The sequence below is a fragment of the Falco biarmicus genome, chromosome Z (genome assembly GCF_023638135.1).
Source record: "Falco biarmicus isolate bFalBia1 chromosome Z, bFalBia1.pri, whole genome shotgun sequence".
In the NCBI taxonomy this organism is placed as follows: Eukaryota; Metazoa; Chordata; class Aves; order Falconiformes; family Falconidae; genus Falco; species Falco biarmicus.
In genome coordinates, this window is record NC_079311.1 from 59547133 (window position 1) to 59566795 (window position 19663).

General features: G+C 44.2%; 1 long non-coding RNA gene across 1 annotated transcript; it reads right to left on the minus strand.

The window, feature by feature from the left end:
* Positions 1 to 960: 960 nt before the first annotated feature.
* On the minus strand, positions 961 to 3869 carry LOC130142987 (uncharacterized). Its single transcript, XR_008819599.1, has 2 exons — positions 3763 to 3869; positions 961 to 1219 (listed from the first exon to the last, which is right to left on the minus strand). It is a non-coding gene; the product is annotated as an uncharacterized LOC130142987 (long non-coding RNA).
* Between the last annotated feature and the right edge of the window lie 15794 nt (positions 3870 to 19663).

Here is a 19663-nt window from a genome sequence, read left to right on the forward strand (position 1 = left end):
CAAAAAAAAGCAAGTGAAAAAGCCCTCAGTCCAAACAGTACTCTGAGGCAGCTGGTATATAGATGGGAAGTGTTCATCACTTCAGATCGGGAGAGTAAGAAAGCAGGTAGACTGAACCGTAGGAAGAATTTGAGCAGTCTTGTACAGCTTAAAGACTGTAGGTATTTATATAATTATTTCTTTCTGTGTGCTAGTCTGTTCCTTCGCTTGTTCTTTGGTTTCTACATTCTGCCCCTACTTTAGTAACAAGGATTTTTTCCCCCCATACGTAGTAAAGATTAAGAGGTTTGTTTAATGCATTTGATTACTCATCTCAAGGATTAATTAAGCTCTGGCTCTCCTTTTGTCTGCTGCAGTCTTGTCTAAGCAGATGCTTAGCATGAAAGTAGGATGTTTGGTGGTGGTATTTCAGAAGTCCAGGCTAAAATAGCAACTCTCATTAATGAGTATCTCTGAAGAGCAGAGAGTTTACAATAGATGCAGTGGAACACAAACACTTCTCAGACATAAACAGTTTGCTCTTCCTGTTTCCTGGCAAAAATGCAGGGAAATAATTATTTATTACTGAAGATGTAATACAGATCCTTACTGGAAAAGAACTGTACATAAGAGGCCATAGCACTGGAATGATTTGGGAAGAAGGGGGATGCACCACCTTCACATACTGCCATCTGAACTCTTCTTCCCTTAGCTTGTGTATGATAAACAGAATACGAGAATGTATTTTTATCTTACTGAACAGCCTAGTGTCTTTTCTAGTGTGCGGTATGTGGTAGTGAATAAACCAAGGAAGGGCACATAGTTCATGTGATTACAGCACTGCTGGTGTTCTGCCAGGAGTCCAAGGGTTACAGGCTGTACGTTGTGAAGATGATGAATTGTCTGTGCATGTCTATGTAATACCATAAAGGTATCACCTATGATTCATGTTTAATATAGTCAGTCTTTTAGGGGGCGAGATTTATTTCTTGTCATTATTTAATCAGAAATATAGCACATAATGCTTATATCTATGATCTCACTCTTTTCTTCCTTTCCTGTTGTTGTTGGGATCAGAGCTGGGGACTCAGTCAGTCAAACCAGTCCACTGCAGCTCGCGTGAAGGGATGTGCTGATCTTGTTGATCCTCTCCTCCCTTCTAGCCTTCTTCATCTGTGGATTGACAAAGCAGGTTTCAAGGACGAATCTTCCATGTCATACCTGCAGCAACAGCGGAGATCTGCCAATGACATGTAAGAGTTAGATGTTGCTGTGGTGTTTTTGAAAGCATTTTGAGAAAAAGTTTTAATTAATAGGATGTTTTCTTTTAAAAGAAGGTTGTACTATGTGTGGCAAACTTTGGAGAATACTATTCAAGGAACCCACAGTCATCTAAGTGAAGCTTATTGCCTCAAACTATGCTCACTGGGAGTTGAAAAGATCTTTTAAGTCTAGTTATAATAGAAACTATTAATATCTTCTTTGCTCTTCATTCGCTGTTTTAGTGATACTGTCTGGGCTCATGTCGTTAGGGGCAGATAGGGAGGGCCATCTCTGCATCTAACTATTGTGTGGTTAGGAGGGGAAGAAGAGAACTGGTACTTAGAATTTCATCAAGTATCCAATTGCATTTATAGCATGTATCTTCTACATACACAATGCTGCAAGTGTTGTCTGTCTCTAATGCAACTCAAGTGTTGCAGACTAAACTAATTGCAGATAGAGAGGAGAAACCTTTATAAGAATTGTTTTGCTTTCTTCTTTTTATCCTGGAAACAAGGACAAATTGTGGGAAAATTTTCCCATCTCTAGCTGTATTGCAAATGCTCATCCTGAATTTAGGATGAATTATTTTGCTCCAGTTAACAGAGCAGGTAGACCAGGCTAGTTGGTCAATCAATGTGAACCAATTCTTGAACTGACAATCGTGTGCCTGTGCAGTCAGGTAGTGATGGGGCAAGAATGTATCCTAGGAGTAGGGAGCTGGCTGCTTAACCTCCTCTAGGGCTGTACCCTCAGGCAAGATTGATCGGTATAGAGTGATTGTCTTCAGCTAACAATAAATATATTCCTGAACAGTGCCAACTTGACAATTCTAAACCAAAGAGATACAAAAACATCCCCACCTAAGGCTGACTTAAGATTTGCATGCTACATAAGTAATCACTGCAACATTCATGAACACATCAGGAAGTGGAAATCAGTGTAATTATGTGCCCAGTGTCATGGTTTCACAAACAGCTCAAGCGTGTGCTACAGCTAAGAGAGGTAGGCTAGTCTTTCCCTTAACCTTACTGCTTGATCACACTGTTCCCTTGTACTGTTACAACCGTGTGTGACTTTGGGGTGGATTTGATCCGTCTCAGGTTAAAGTTAAACCAGGAGGAGGGAGGAAAGTTTACCTTCAACTTGGAACAGCATTTGTCTACTTTGCTGGATGAGCTCAGCACAAGGGAGAAGGTCAGACCACCTTTTACCACCAACATGTGCTTGCACTAAGCAGCTACAAGCACAGGAGCAGTGAAGGCTCTGGCAAACCTAAGTAGCAGGGAGGAAGCCTCTACCCATGACCATAGCAATGGCTTTGCTGGCTCAGACCGAGGGTCCGTATAGCTTGTCCAACATAATCTGCTGAGCCATGTCTTTGGAGGTGAACAAGACAGCAAGATGTCAAGGGACATGTCAAAAACCAGTAGGACTGCTGCACAAGGCATCTGGCCAACATACCAGATGCACAGAAAATGTGGCCAGGGAAGTTTGTTTCTTCGCGCCACATGATTGCTGTGCTATGAGTCTGTTGAAATGTGCTCTGAATTTCAGGAAAAAAGGAGTTGAATTCCAAGGGAGCTAAGCTCATTGGCATCAGTGAGGAAACCTGCTGCTGAGAAGGACTATTCTGTAACTTGAAGTGTGCAAAACAGCAACGAAAAGAAGTTACAGGCAGGTACCCAGGCAGAGTGAGAACAGTGCAGGCACGTATCATACCTCCCACATTCCTAACATCCAGGTATTTTCAGCATGAGAGTTTCCTATTTGTCTAGTTTAATTAGTAACACTGTTGGGTGTCTTGCTGTGAAAATCAACCTGATTTTATTTGCTTTGAACCAGGGTCCACTAGGCTCATTTGGTAACCCCTGGTTCTTAAAGGGTTGAGATAGATGCACTGGATGGACACATCACAAGTGGAGGGTCCCCTGCCTACTCACCACCAGGCAGATGGAGGGGACCTAAGTGACAGGGAGGAGTGGAAACAGGTCCCTGCTTAGGGCAGCAGGCAAATCACACACACACAGACACACAGACACAGATACACAGACACAGACACACACACACACACACAGACACAGATACACAGACACACACACAGACACACACACACGCACGCACACTCAGCCCCCTTCACTTTCCCAGGTATGTGTCATGGTTTAACCCTGGCTGGTAATTAAGCCCCACAAAGCCAGTCAGTCACTCCCCCTCACCCAGGGAGTTGGGGAGGAGAGTTGGAAAGGAAGGTGAAACTCAAGGGTTAGATAAGAACAATTTAATAATTGAAAAAAAAAATGAAAGAGGAATAATAATAACGGTATCAGTTATAATGAAAAGGAAGGAGAGGGGGAGAGCAATGAAGCCATAGGGAAGGGAGGAAGCCAAACAAGTGATGCACAATACAGCTGCTCCCCACCCGCTGACCCATGCCCAGCCAGTCCCCCAGCAATGGTTGGCCCACCCCAGCCAGCCCCCCCAGTTTATACTCCCAGCACGGTGCCCCATGGTATGACATACCTCTGTGGCTAGTTCGGGTCAGCTGTCCTGGCTGTGTCCCTCCCAGTGACTGGTGCCCCTCCAGCCCTTTGGCTGGCAGGACACTAAAAAGTCCTTGACAGTATAAACATCACCCAGCAACAACTGAAAACATGGGGGTGTTATCAGCATTGTTTTCACTCCAAAGCCAAAACACGGCACTGGCCAGCTACTAATAGAAATTTAACTCTATCCCAGCCAAAATCAGGACAGTATCTACTCCTTATTCCATACCATTATTTAGCTGCACCAGCTACTAATAAAGAAAATTAACTCTGTCCCAGCTGAAACTAGGACAGTATTCAGCTCAGCAACCTGAAGGTCAGGAAAATGACAATGTGGACAAAACCCCATCTGTGCTGGCGGAGTCTCATAATTAGTAGCCCTTGTTCTCATGGGGGATTTCAAACTACTGGATGTCTGCTGGAAATACAGCACAGCGGATAGGACACAGACCAGGAGGCTCCTGAGTGTGCGGCAGATGCCTGCCTGACAGCTGTCAGTGAGCCAGCCAGGGGAGATGTCCCGCTGGGCCTGCTGTTTGCACACAGGGAAGCGCTGGTGGGGGATGTGGTGGTTGGAGGATGTCTTGGGCATACCAAGCATGAGATGATGAAGTTTTTGATTCTTGGAGAAGTATGGAGGGGGTGGTGGGTGGTCAGCAGAATGGCTGTGTTGGACTTCCAGAGGGCTGACTTTGGCCTGTTTAAGAACTTGGTTGACAGAATCCCTTGGAGGATCGTTCTGAAGGGCCAAGGGGTCCAGGAAGGCTGGGCGTTCTTCAAGAAGGAGATCTTAGAGGTGCAGGGGCAGGCTGTTGCCATGGGCCAAAAGATGAGCCAGTGGTGGAGAAGACCTGGCTGAACTTTAGCTGGAACTCAGGGAAAAAGGGAGAGTACCACCTTTGGAAGAAGGGGCAGGCAGCTCTGGAGGACTAAAAAGATGTTGTGAGGTTATGAAAGGCCAGATACAGGTCTGGCACCACACTGGTGAGTACCCGGCATTTGGAAAACAGACCATTTTTCTTCTACCCTGTAGTTCTTTTCTTGTAATCAGTTATTTTTCCACAAAAGGACCTTCCCTCTCAGTCCATGGCTGCCTAGTTCTCTTTAAAAGCCTTTAATCAGGAATTTTGCCAAAAGCCTCTTGGAAATCCAGGTAGACTGGATCCACTGGATCATCCTTATCTCCACGTGCAACTGGTCTCTTCCAAGAGCTCCACAGGCTGTTAAGCCCAGACTTCTCTTTACAAAAGCAGTGGTGGCTTTTCCCAGAAAAGTCCAAATTTCATTAGTGATGTCCCTTGTTAGACTCATCACTAACTGCCCAGCACAGATACTGGGCTCACAGGACCATACTTGCCTGAACACCTCAGAACATTCTTTTGATTGTAGCATTGGCTCCCAGTATTCAAGTATAGTTTTGGCAAGATGTAACACACTTCTGTTACTAATTCAGCTATTTTGTCCCTGAATTTTCTCAGAATTCCTTGATGAATCTGGGCCCACCAAGTTTAGCATTCATTTTGTCTGACTAACTGTGGTGTAATGATTGAAAACATATGGCATGTGTCTTGATGTGTAGCTGTCCTGGGAATCAAGCAGCATAATGCCTATTTACTGTAACAGCCCTTGGGGACCTGAGTTTCATTACAGATGCATTTCAACTGTCATGGGCACTTTGAACATGGTTAATATACAGCATCAATGTTAAATTCAGCATGAACACAGTAAACATGCACATTTTGATGCAAAAACAGCCAGGAGAGTACGTGTTAACTACGTTGTTTTTCCTCAGAAGCCTACCTTCTGTTGGCTTGCAGATAAACATTCTCCAGGCACTGTTTGCTGGCAGGACCAGTGTAACACGCTGACTACATAGTCAGCTCTCTGTCATCTAGGCCAAAGGAGACAGAGATGCTTCAGGTGATAGAAAATTGGCTAGTGATTGCGAAGGATACATTGAGTGCTATGCAGAGACACTGTGACAATTCTCTTGGATCCATCAGGACTCACTGACCCAGTGCTAGCTTATGTGACTCGGGCTTCACTGTTCTTTTAAGCATGTCTGCAGCCAGCTTCCCTGGTGGTCTGGCCAGCTCTTTGGTGGCTAGGGAAAGGGGGAAAGGCATGTCTGTCTGTACGTGGAGGTGGGTAGGTTCATAGCTGCACTGGAGTTCATAAACCACCTGGGATTGCTCATGTGGTGCAAACACCAGAATGGAGCCAGCTCAAGGGTACTGAGGTCTACCTGGGATTCTCTCTGATGAAATCCTGTCGAAGCCAGGCTCCAGTGTCTACACTTCAGTATTGAACCTGCATTCCCAAATGCAAAGATAATTAAAGTGTGGCCACTCCCATCTCTCTGGATACCCTCCTTTCTTGTCACATAGGCTGCTGGCTGCTGAACACTGTGTGTTACCTGGGTCGGCTTAATGCTCACCTGGGTATTGCATTTTGCCACAGCATAGAGCAGCCATGGGAGAGAACTGGTGCGATCTCTGATTGCCAGAGCCATGTCAGCAAGAGCCCTGATGTAGCTGTAATGGAGGAACTGTGTCTTTGCTAGTAAAACTTGCTCCACCTGGTCTCTGTGGGATTATTACACTGGGTGTAAAGCACAGTCCTTCTGCTAAATTTGTGTCTCTCTGGAGTGCTTTACCAATGCAGTCTGCTGGTAGCACACTCATCACATGGACTAAGCCTTGGTCCTTTGTTTTTAATGTGTTAATAATATGCAGTAATGAGCACTTGTGTAATGAAGCAACAAAGTGTGGGAGAAGAAAAGCCAACATTTGATTTGTCTACATTTGGGAGTTAAGAGAAATGTCCCAATAACAACTCTCAGCTCTGTCCGTTGGTCAGCTCCAGGTATTGCAGCCCCCATGACGTGTCAGTTAACACAGACGGTTCTGAGGGAACAGTGGACAAGAGGGATGTTGTCTGTATTTTATGGCAGTTCTAAAAATCGACATACAGTAATTCTTAAGGTCGGCAGGATTTTAATTGCCAGACCTTGCATGCATCAAGTGATGGGTGCTCTGGCTGGGAATAAGTATGAGGTGGCACATGAGTGGATGTCCCTCTCACAGTTAACAGCTGCATTTTGTTTAGGGATTGCACTCCAGCTTTGTGCCTCACCTTCAGGAAGCAAACTGCTGGAAACTGAGCATTTAGCATGTGTGATACTGAGCCTTTACTGCCATTTATTTGATTTCCCCTCCCCTTTATAGTGCTTGCCAGCTCTCAGCTGCTAGAAGGAAGTGATGCGTGGACATGATGTGGTGGGGAACGTCATCAGCATTTGTGCTTTGTCTGCACTGAGTCTGAATTCAGGACGGTATGTACTCCTGGTGCTGTGTTTTAGCAGTCGGCCTGTGCTTCCTGCCTGTCACGAATGTCTGTGACGGGAACTGTACTATCACAGTACAGGATGTGGGGAGGTAGAGACTGTTTGCATGGGGCCTGTGTCTGTATTTCTGAGCACTTGGGAAAATGGAGTAATTTAATGTGGGAAAACAAAGGATATGCGGCTTCTTTGGAGAGGCTGACCCACTGAATAAGAGGAAAAAAACAAAGGAAATTATTAACTTGTAAACATAAATTTAAAAAAATAAGATGCAGTGGTAGAAGTTTCCTGAAAGTCCTGAAGAGACTTCTGTGTCACGCATTTACAAAAGCCATGAAGATACGAAGAAAACACAAGAAGCAATTGATGAGTCAAAATGGCAGTGTAGGCTGGGGCGGGAATACCACGCTCTGGTGCTTGCTGGATTTAGCTGGCAGTGAGTCTGGACTAGGGCATACTTCCAGTTTGACACATTGTGACCCCTTGACATTTCGTCTTCAAATCCCAGTCAGGCAAATGCATCTGGCTTTCTGTGGGGGGATGAACTGAGTGACATGGTTCACTGTGTACAAATATTGAGGGCAAGCCCTTAGCAGTAGTTCAGGACATGTTGGAAGCAAGTGGTACTGTTACACATTCAAATGAAGTTGCCTGCTTTTGGTCAGAATCACTAATCTCTCTTCATTAACTTTGGGAGTACAGCTGGAAATGTTGGAGGTGGCTGTATTGTGGTGATGCTATTTGTGAACTGGTGTGGAGGGTGCTGTTGCTGTGAAGAGTGATTTGGTGGCAAAATGCAATGCTGAAACGAAATTACAGAACTGCTCAGTTGTATTTATGAAGACTGCATTGTGTGTGTTAGGCTGGTTGCCTGGAAACTCCTCGGGCCACTATATGTCATTAAATTGGTAGAGTCATGAATACTACAATAGTATCTGGCAAGACAATCCTCAGTAAATGTCTGAGTTGCTGCCAGACCCTAGGCTAGCAGCCGAGACTAAGGCTCAACTCCCAGCGCCTGCCACCGTGAGTTTTAGCTAGCAGGGCCAGTGATGGAGAGGACAAAGGAGCTCTCTGTGGCTGGTAAACTGGTGCTGTTTGCTGTGAAGTCTCGGAGGAGTGTAGATGGCTTTATTCGGGTTTTCTGGTGAAGGATGTAGAGCTGGCTCCAACTTCGACAAAACTCAGCCTAGGGTGAGTTCTGCAGAATTAAATTCTGCACCAGGTGTCAAGAAGGGGCTGGAGAAGGAGGAATAGTAGGAAAGAAGAGAGAGAGTCATCCCACAGCACCTTCACTTTGTTAACTGTGTTATGGCAGGGCATGGGCAGGCTGATAGGGGAGGTCCTGGTGCTAGGATGTGTGACAGCACAGGGTGAAGATAACGCTGCCAGAAGTTGGGAAATGGCAGCACCTGACTGCCACTAAGGTCACAGTTTCCACTGCCTCCAACTCAATTCGAGATAGTAAGGCTTTAGATAAGACAGATGCTAGCAGCCTTGTTGTTTCAAGATCCTTTTGTCTTCCATGTATGGTTTAAATTTAAGCCACGTTTGGTACGAATGCCCACTCCTAGTCATGGCTAGTTGCAGGCACCCAGAGACAGAGTCAGACCTGTCAGGTGTGATCAGGAACAGAGGCTCCACAGAGCTCTGTGGCCTGAGGACCATTTGGGGGGCTTGTCCACTTAGTGGGGTCACTGTAGTGTGCGTGTGGCACATATGCTATGCCAGTGAACACACAGTTTCCCTCAGCATGAACTCACGGTGCCTTTGTGCTGTGTAGTTTGCTCCCTCGTCAAAGTAGAGAGCTCCTCACAGTTAGTTTGCACATGGCAAGGGAGTCATTACACACATCTCTGCTCTGGTATGTAAGGATCCTATATGGATAGGTAGACATCTGTTTTAGCGTGTCTAAAATCGCATCCTCCCTCCTTCCTCCCAGAGCATCTGCTTCTCCACTACTTAAATGCTGAGCTAAAGCTGCTGCGCTGAAGTCAGAGTTGCAGGCATCTCCTTGGCTCTTGGTGTTTCCATGGAGTAGAGCGTCCACCTTGAATTAACTTCCTTACTTTTGCGTATTAACCTCTAATTCAGAAGGCTTGCAGTATGGGGAAGTGGTACCATCTCAGTGGGCAAAGAGCACACAGCATGACGTGGGAGCGTGGCTTCTCAGCAAAGGGGCAGAGGCGCGTGTCACGTACCAGCCAAGCTGTCTACCTAAGCCCAGAGACATCGGTGTTATTCAGGGGGTGGCCGAGGACTGTATTGATCGGTTGGGGAAAGAATTTTGCATACAGAATCGTGTTTTGTTTCATTTTCTGAAAAACTGCAAAAAGAGCGGATGCTGTGGTTACAGGCTCCCTCTTCTGTTTCTAGCTGCTATTGCACATTTTCTTTGACACACAAATCTGAAAGACTTAATCCAGGTTTCCCTGTGCTGTGCAAATGGTTTTGTAACTCCCCATTTCAAGACACACATAGATATCTGATGTTAGAGAAGGAGTAGGACTTAACAGATGATATTAAATATCCCTGCTAAGTGTGGGATCAGGGAAGCAAATTGCTAAGGAGAGATACGGGGCTCCTGGAAAGTACCTTTTGAAGCAGGATTTTCTCATGATATCTTGCTGTCTCCCTCATTTTTATTGGATCTAAACCACTGCTAAAATGAAATCTTCCAAGCATAATCTTATCTGAGCAAGAAGAGGTGGTGGTGTTTGTCTCCTGTAATCTCCAGGATTTTGAAGTAGTATGACATGCAGAAGTTTATTGTCAGTCATAGCTGATTTTTTTCATTATTTTCACAGTGGCTGAGCCCACGTGAAGTTTGCCATTGTGGAAATGTTACTTAACCTGCAAATGTATCTATGTAACTTAATGCATGTTTACCATGACCATTGTAGCTACAAAATACTTTGTGCTGGGGAGGGTGGTGACTCAGACCACTTCACAAGAGTGGACTCAGGTAAGAAATAAATGTATTTCTAAAGTAAGGAGTGAACCTTCTCTGCCCTTTGAGCAAAGGCAGAGTCCCATTTGTGCCATTTTTTACCAGCCCTCCATCTTCCTCAGTGGTAATACTCTTGCAAGATGCCACAAGTGCACCTCTGTTTGGTATCAAAGGCAGGATTGAGGCTGGGCAGCTCTCAAGCAGACCCCCACCATGCCAGGTGAGTCAGGAACAAGTGAGTGCTGGACCTGCCGCATCAGTGGGGTTGCATCGTTAGAGGATATGGTGAGAACATCATTTTACTGCAAACTTCTTTTGACAATGAACTGAAGAATAAAAAATGGGGAATGCTTGGACTCAGTGCCCTGACACAAAAAATCTAGATACTTTGTAATATCATCATTTAGGAGCTTTTCATGGGTCAGCAGTATCTGTGATTTTGGTTGTCGGAAAGTAATTATTCATTTGCTCTGTAAGTGGCATAATTTTATGTAGATAACACTTAGAATGAAAGGCATTAATGCCTGTTATACTTGTTGTCTCAATGACCACCAGAAGACACAACATGTGCATGTGATTAATAAAGGTACCCTAATTAGAGGGATGTAGAGTTAAGGTAGCAATCACTACTGATATGATACTGGCTTCTGTCATGCTTCTGCCACAGTATGATTCCAAGGAATCTTAACAGCCTCAGGTATTTGAGATTTCTTCTTTCTGTCTGAAAACATGGATACTGGCACTTTTGTAACAAAATTAACATATTTAAACACCCAACTCAACAATGGAAACAAGACGGTAGCATATACTTGCTCCTGACACCCTGCCAGCCTTCTGTATCTGCCAATTATCCCAAGAAACAGAATTTCTCTAGAAAAAAAAAAAAAAAAAAGCAAATAAGGATGGTGATATCATCATCATGCTTTTTAGTTCAGGGATGGCAGTAGTTTGTATTATCAAAAGTACATCTGAAATCTCATTTAATAGCAGTGTCAGCGTTTTTGTCAGTGTATTGTCCTGCTTCCTTTGGAAATACCAGAAGGACAATAAACTTTAAAACAACCTTTAAACAATGGAAAAATAGTTGGTTTGGAAAAGACTTTCCATAGAGGTAAAATCTGATTTCACTCTAAAATCACTGCAAACAAGGCAGAAAAATACTTGCAGAGGAGATAAAAGCTTAATTTAAAAAATGTTGCACATGATATCTGTCACTGACATTCTCCTTTCCATAGCTCAGGGTCTTTGGTCAAAGAACTGAAAAGCAAATAACAGAAATTCATATAGTTCTGATTATGAAGGAATTTCTTTTCACAGAAATATATGCCTCTTAGAAGGTTCAATGTAAATGTTATTAAACTCTTAGGGATAATGAGTGTAGAAAGCTCACTGGGATCAGAGAGTTTGAATGCAACATATGCAATGTTCTGCGGCTGAAAAACGGTTTATGTGGCTTTTTGGATTGAAGACCCACTGATCAAAGGTGGGATATCGTTCAGCGTGGGAGGGAGGAGATGAAAAGGAAGCTCTGTGAAAACCAGCTCTTTCAAGGCTTTGTTATAGGGGTACTTGGAAAACAGGGTAAGGGCAATAAGCCATTACTCATTCTTTTAGAAGGCAACAGAACAGTAAATTTGTGCATGATCACTCTGTTTTCCACAGCAGACATGATGACTGCTTTTAGTGGCACACAAAGTAGATAATTGCTTTGTGGGCTTTCTACCTGTCAAAACTTTTACTCACCCATTTTAACACACTTCGGTGATTTTATTCAAGTTTATGTCCAAATTTTGGTAAGATATTTTAAGCGTGATGTGTATTGGTTGAGTAATAGTTCTGCAGTCACTTGTGTCTACTTCTCTTGCCACATCTATCTAATGTCTTTTTTTTTAATGCATTAGAAGTGTTGGCTGAACCAGTTCTATTCAGGCTACTTCTGTGTATCTAATACATCAGACTTGAAAGTGAGCTAACTGATCAGCCACAAAAACTAGGCCTCCCATAGCAAGATCATGGGAAATGATCCACAACCTCATATGACAGCCTCATGCCATAGAGTGAGACCCGATGAGGTCTGCTGGAGCTGAGCGAGACCCTTCCTGCAAACGCAGGGGCTGAAGGGCTGCGTGAATGCTATGCTTGGGAGGCACAGAAGCAAGGATAAAAGCAGCAAGGAGAAGTGAAACAAAGGGATCTGAACAACACGCCGCAGCAAGCACTGGCAAAGGCTGGAGAATGGGTTTTGCCATTGTTTGAGCTGTGTCCAGGGACACACAAGTGCAAGTGCATTCTCTGTCACCATTACCAGGCTTACATCTAGCCTCTCATCATCTCACGTGCCAGGTGACACAGGACTGTGGTATGAGACAGGAGAGTGTGTGGCTGGGGTGCGAGTCAGGAGACCAACAAGAAGCCCATGGGGCCGTCATGTTATTTGAGATGAAGGAACCCCACCACTGGCCGTTGGCTTGGACAAGGTACCTGCCAGGGCTGGTGGAGCTAGGAGCTCCTGCTACTGCCCTGCAAAGTTGAGGGATGCAGACACCACAGCAGGGTGGTGTGTGTTGCTGATACACTTGAGTGTATCTGCACAGTGCAGTGTGTTCTCAGTTTCTCCTCCAAATGGAGAGAAAACATGCAGCCCAAAATTCTAAGTAAATTCTAAGATGTGAAGAGGAAATTGTGCCAGCTGTCTTTCTCTGTTCCTCTGACCATCTCAGCTGTTCTTGGTTTGCATATACATGCAACATGTCTCTGGGCCATTCATGGTGTTCATTAAACTTGGTATAACCCTAATTTCCTTGTTTTTTTGAAGAAGTTAAACCAATTGTACCTTAACAACATCTGCCTCTGGCTCTTAATTTACATCTGCTTTTAACACCCAGGCTGGCTTGTGCTGAAACTTACATTGCTTCTGTATTGTTGGTCCAGCTCCATTCCTAGTACCATCAAAAATTCACTTTTCAAGAGCAGATCCCTCAGAGCAGCTGCAGCTGTAATAGCCATGGGAATGTCAAAAGAGGATTGCAAGCACCTTCTGCTTTCAGAGTTTTGCTTTCCTGTAAACTTGTCCTGGAAATGAATGTTTTGTCTGCCTTGGACTTTTTAATGAATTTTTTTTCAGATAACAACAATATAACTGGCTTTTCTTATAACAGGCAAAGCTAGTTCTCACCTAGTAACCTTCTAGGAACAGTGGCTAATGTAGGTATGTAGGAAAGAGGACTAGAGTGTGGCAAGGCTGGTAATTCTCCAGAAAGCTAACCCAGCCTCCCGTGATTTGTGTTTTGGAGATGTCTTGATGGCACAAGTTTCATATTTAGTAGGTCTCAATAAGTATTTTTATTCCCAGGAATTTGTCACAGCAAGCAGTTCAGCAGCTTAAAAATATTATTTTGCTTCTTTTGAACTCGTTGTCTGTGGGGTTTTTTTTCTCTGTATTTTTGCATTGGAAAAGACTGTGAATAATTACTTAGTACCTTCTCCATGCCTTCTCCATGCTTGAATGTGCAAGCTTCTTTCATATCTTCAGTTATGTCCTTCTGCAGACTGAGATGACTTGTGTATTTAGCTGTTTCTAACACAGAAGCTGTTTCTTTACTGTTTTCCTCCTTATCTCCTCTAATCCTGCCGTACTGTTTGTAAGATGAAGGCAGGAGGACCACCATGAGGTTGAAGAAGTGGGCTTCCCTTGGACTTACTAGCATAAAACCACTTCTGTTTTTCTGTTTTCTATTTATTTCCTAATCCTGTTTGTTTTCAGATTCTTACTGGACCAACATTTTTCCTTGCCGTAAATCCAAGATCTCACTCAAGAATCCCAACAGTCAACTCAAAGCTCATAGTTGTGTACAAAAACCTGATTTTCCCCATGTCACTTTGTGTTCATCTATGCTAAATTTATCTCGCACTATATAGCTCAGTTCCATGAGGTCCTTCTTCATTCTTCGCAGCTGGACTTTAACTTCTTCTCTCTGTACAGCTATCAACAAAAAAACTTTATCCCTTCATTATTTATTCCCTTTCCCAGATCATCAATGAAATATGTTGAATAGCACTGGCCCCAGGACAGATTCCTGTGGGACCCCATTGGTGGTATCAATGGGTTTACAAGTTCACTTGTAGAAGTCAGTAATTTATTCATGATTTCCTATCTTTCAGTTAGCCATTTATCGTGTGTCTTTTCCTTGTATCGCATGGCAACCTAGGTTCTTTAGGAGTGAGGAATGTTTTCTGGGAACAATGTGGACAGTATCAGGGAGGTCCCCCACCAGTGGCTCTTTCAGGGAATGTCAGTAGATTTACATTATGACTTCTCTTTACTTTTCCACAGCATATTGTGTTTCATCATGTTCCCACCCTTCTGGTTTTCAGGCTGGTCTCTACCTCTTTACTCGATATGGACAGCAGACTTGATGTTCGGCAGCTCTCTGGATACTGCCTGGCACCTCTCCACATGGCATCGTACCTGCCAGGTTTCTGTGCTGTGCTCCTGAGGCAGATTTTAGCCAGTGGCTCCCATCATTCATCCCCCTCAAGTTCCTCTAGACCTCTGCAGTGGATACCATCCAGTCCTGGCTTGTTATGGCTTGTTCTGAGGATATGCCCTACAACATCTTTTACCTACGCTTCAGTCTGAGACATATCCTTCAGCATGTCCCTTTCTCTGTCTTATGGGAACCTCCCCAAGCTCCACCACAGTGAAAACGCCTGCAAAATATATTTATTTAGGTTTTTTGCTATGGCCTTATCATCTTCAAGCACTCGTTCTGTAACCTCACCATCTACTGGCACTCAGTGCCCTCTTCAGGCTTCTTGATCCCATTGCATTTGGACTAGAATTCATGGCTATTTGCTGGTTGCTCCTGTAACAGCTCTGGAGATTACATTACTCTGTTCTCTTCTTCCATTTACCTTCCAAATGGTAGCACTGGCTTTAAGTGCTTCAGAACTTTCTTTTTCCCACATCAGGCGGTAAGTTTGAGATGTGTCATCAAGGGCCATTAGTGGAATATACAGCCTGAATTCAGCAAAGCATGTGCTTAAATCCCATTATTGTAACACTGACTGATACCAAGCACTTAAATTCTTTGCAGAGTGTATAGCTCTAGCTAAGAAGCTGCGGGTAACAGGTATTTCTTTTCTCTGTAATTTTTAATGATATGACTTCTCGTTTGGCTTGTTGTTGATAACGCAGAGTCTTATGCAGAGCTTGCTGTAGTAATGCAGTGGTGAAACGTCTGTGTGTGTCCTGGAGCAGTCAGGTGGGAGTCTGTCTCCCTTGGGCCCTGCAGCTTTGTTAGTCATTGTTAGCGTGAGATCTGGAAGCCGCAGTTCTTCAGCAGGACACTAAGGGGCAGCCCCAGACCAAAAGAAATGCACCTCATTGTTTTATATATACATACAAACTGAGTTAAAACTTTATTTGCCTCATTTTTCTATATTGATTTAACATCAACAGTGCCCAGGAATATTGAATCAAGTCAGTCCGGAGTGTTTTTTTTCTGTTACATCTTTTGGTAGTTATTTATTTCGGCACTGGTGATAAAAGAAAGGTGAGTGTATTTGGTGGTTACCTCAAGAAGGACCCACTTGAGCACATGGCTCACAGACAGAGCAGAGACGATGGAAAATATGCACTGAGCTGTGCACCTGGAGCCTTGATGGCCCCCCACACATCATGGCATGGCCAAGTGCATGTAAAACATGCAGTTGTATTGGCCAGGGGCCTTTGCTGCTTGGAGGTGCTCCTTGCCACCAGAAAGCTAGTCATGCTAGCCCTAGGAAACCCATTCCCAAAGTAATAGCTGCTGGATAGCTGAAGACCAGAAAGGAGAAACTGAGTCAGGAGTCACTCCACAGCCCATCCCACATCAGGGAGAGCCTGTGGAAGGTTCTGTTACTGCTACAACCTTGTAGGTGACTTAGCCACTGTCCTGTGATGCACCCCATGTAAGGAGGGGTCCCAATAGTTGTAGAGCATAAGCTGAACCTAGCTGCAAAAATCTTGTGGAAGGAACTGGATGGTGAAGTAGGACAAAGGCTGCTCCACACTGATGTGAGTTCGAATTAGGAAGAAACACGAGCTGGTCAGAATCAGTGTGTCAAGGGTGGATTTGCCTTATTGGTCTGTGGGTTTAACACAAAGGAAATTACTGTCTTGGCTTTGTTAAGAAAGTGAGGCACTGCAAAATCCTAGCTGTAACACGAACTACCAAAGCCAGCTGAGGCTGGGTGCATGCTGTCTGGTTACAGGGCAGGAGAGCTGCTCTGTAAGGGGATCCCCTGCTGCTACCTAAGGCAGAGCTGGCTCCGGCACTGTGTCTGCACTGGGGTATTTTACACAATTTTGGCATCCTACCTTGGCATAGATGGACTGCTTTAGCATAATAAATGACTGGGCTGTTACATAGCTGGATAGACACATCTGCTTCGGAGACTTGTGAGAAAGAATTGTATAGCCAGAGTATCACTTCAGAACTCCATTTCAGGGTTAATGAAGGCTTTCTAGGCTATTTTCCAGATAACAAAACATTCCTATACAACTTGATGTTGCCTTCACAGGCTAGTAAAGGGTGGTCACTCACTGCTCATGGAGGGAGGAAATGGTGGCTCATTTTCTGAGAGGAGAAGAGGGGAGCAGTAGGCAGTAATCCAAGTCAGTACCTCATGTACAGACAATGCTCCAGTTTCTGTCCTAAATGAATATCACAAGAGAAATTACCACTATGGGAGCAAGCAGAGTTCAATGATCTGGACATTTCAATGAAAAAGTCATTTACATATTTGGAAAAGAAGTGTACAGTCTCATCCCTAACAGGACCCAGCAGAGAATGAGATCAGGATGCACTTCAGTTAGGCAGCCCTTGAAGCGTAACCTATTAAAAAAGATGACTACAGAGTAAACCACCACATTTAGGTGGTAAAAGGTATTAGCAAGAGCTTTAATAGCTTCTTGCTATTCTGCTGCCTATGCGATCACAGCAGCTAAAACGGTCTTGAAGATGGGAACCAGAATCTGTGGGGAAGGGAGACATGCCTGATGTAAAGAGATAAATCAATCAACAACCCAGACAGGGGAACAAAACACAAATGAAAATTCTAACAATCCTAAAAATGTAAGATTGATCATTATAACTTAACAAGAAATACTAGTTCAAATGTAAGTCTCTTATAAGCTTTTTAGTCTATATTAATAAACTCTTTAATCTATGCTCTGATCTAATGTAAGCTTTTTAGTGTATAGTATATCTGTCCTTCTGAGCCTTGTAGTGTTCCCAGTTGCTTCCCATCACACCTTTTGCCGCTTTGGGGGTACAACATTGATTCAAAACATATGCATCCCAAGAACAGTACGAGTTTGGGAAAAATAAATAATGGCAGGATGTGGGTGGGAGGCTGACTTGCCTTTCCCAATGCAATAATTATTTGTGAGAAAATACTCCCCACGTGCATTCTGGCAAATGTTGAAAACCAGATGCCCTAAGCATGAGATCCTCCCGCTTAAGCTAAGCAGTATTTTACTGTGGCTTAGGTTGTCACTTTATAGGCTGCTCTGGCTTAAAGGCAGCCTGTGTTATGTTGTCTCAAGAAAATTCCAAGAAAAAATCCTGGTGAAGAAGCCAAAGCTTCTCCTTCCCAGCTGTGGGGCAAGAAGTCTGCTGAACTATGTCAGGGGCTGTCTGCTTTCACACAGGGCAGAACTCTGCTCAGTTTTTTAAGAAGTAGAGACCAGCAATAAGGTTTTCTTCCTCTGGTCTGACTGCCCTATCTCCATGTAGGACGGGAGGAGCAGTCCTGTAGTTTCCCAGCTGGGTGTACCTCTACACTACCCCAACTAAAATTAAAAGAAGCAGTCATAGCTGGTTGTGTCCTTTCTCAGGTTTACAGGGCAAGGAACAACCTCCACTGCTCTGGTGAAACTGGATGGCTGACTTGTTCTGTAAGCCTCTAGCATCTATTACTGCCTGAACAAAGATGGCAGAATTCAGTCCTCTAGCATATTTGTGCCATGCTGGGTGAAAAATCTGCCCTTCTGCTTCTGACAGCCATTGATTTTGCAGTGCACACTTCAGTGTTGAAATACTTGTTTAGGAGACGAGCACAGCTAGAGCAGTCTGCAAGGGGCAAGCGCATTGTTAAGGGGACACTAACACATGAAACTAGTTTGGGCAAGTCAGGGGACAGGCTGCTTCCAAGTTTATTTTTTAGTTTGGCTGAGAACCCAAGACTGTTTGATGGGAATTTATAAACTCAACAAAGTCAGACTCTTTGTGGTAGTGGTAGATGGTGCAAAAAGGGTCAAGGGCCATGACTGCAGCTTGGGGTGCTCAGGCTGGATATTAGAGTAGCCATCTTCCCCAGGGAGGTAAGTGCGGCATTAGAGCAGATTACCCAAGAACTTGTGAAATCTCCGTCCTTGGAGATTTTCAAAATTTAACTAGACAAAGCCATGGCTGACCTGATTTGGTGTTGGTGATCATCACGCTTTGAGCAGGAAGTAGGACTAGGCACCTCCAGAGGTGCCTTCCCACCAACACAGCCATGATTCAGCAGGCTGTGATGGAAAAACTTTGGTCATGAATGGGGAAGACACCAATCTTCACCATGTCTACCATCATGCTGCAGTCCTACTCCTTCTGTCAGCCACGTCTGGTGTTGGCTCTGTGCTTAGTCTGAGGGAAACCAGAGTGCAGGAGAGGATTGGTGGGGGAATGGCGGCTGCTGACATGGAGCTGGGTCTTGCCCTAATACAGAAGTGCTTGTAGGCTATGTTGATTTTAGAACAAACAAGCTCAGTTCAGCTGTTGCCTGTGAACATGTAATCCACTAGCATGGAACAGAGAGGGTTTTATGCAATTAGCTGGAGCAAAAGTAGCTATTGAAAGAGATTGCACAGATTATATCACTGTGTAAATTATTGAGCTGATGTCCTGGAGGTGATAGAGGAAACCCTTCTTTCTTCTGTCCTGAGGCTGGCAGCTCTGAAAGTTTATACCTGCCTCCTGGAAGCTGTAGCTCCTGTAGACTGCTTAGATAATTGATTTGCAATTTTCATCAGCCAGAGGATTTATGTAATATATAGACAAACAGAAGGATTTTATACTTCTGTATTGGCTGAACCATGGTTTATTTTCTGGTTGTGGGTGAAACAACCCCACACACCACACACCCCACAAATCCCTCAGTATTGTGATGTTTATCTGGTTAATATTTCTGAGCAATAGTTATAAGCAGTAGTGAATCACAGGCAAGATACAGCCCTGCATGGCTATAGCTACATTACAGACTCTATACCTTTTCTTAGCATCTGCAAAGACACTCAAAATGCCCAGGATCTGAGTGGGGGAGGTGTGCTGCACCTGATATCACCCATGTTCTTCTCCCACGTGCTGCATATGGTCCAACTAGATCCCTGTGCTTGCTAGTGCACTGGGATTCCCTCTGTACAAAACCAGGTACCCATTAGCTATCCCCAAATACAGAAGAGGTTTGGAGAGCAACTTCCTTAGCTCTCCTCTGAGTCCAGGAGGGACTAGGTTCCTTTTGTAGCATATCAACATTTCCAAGCTGGTTTCTGCCTGG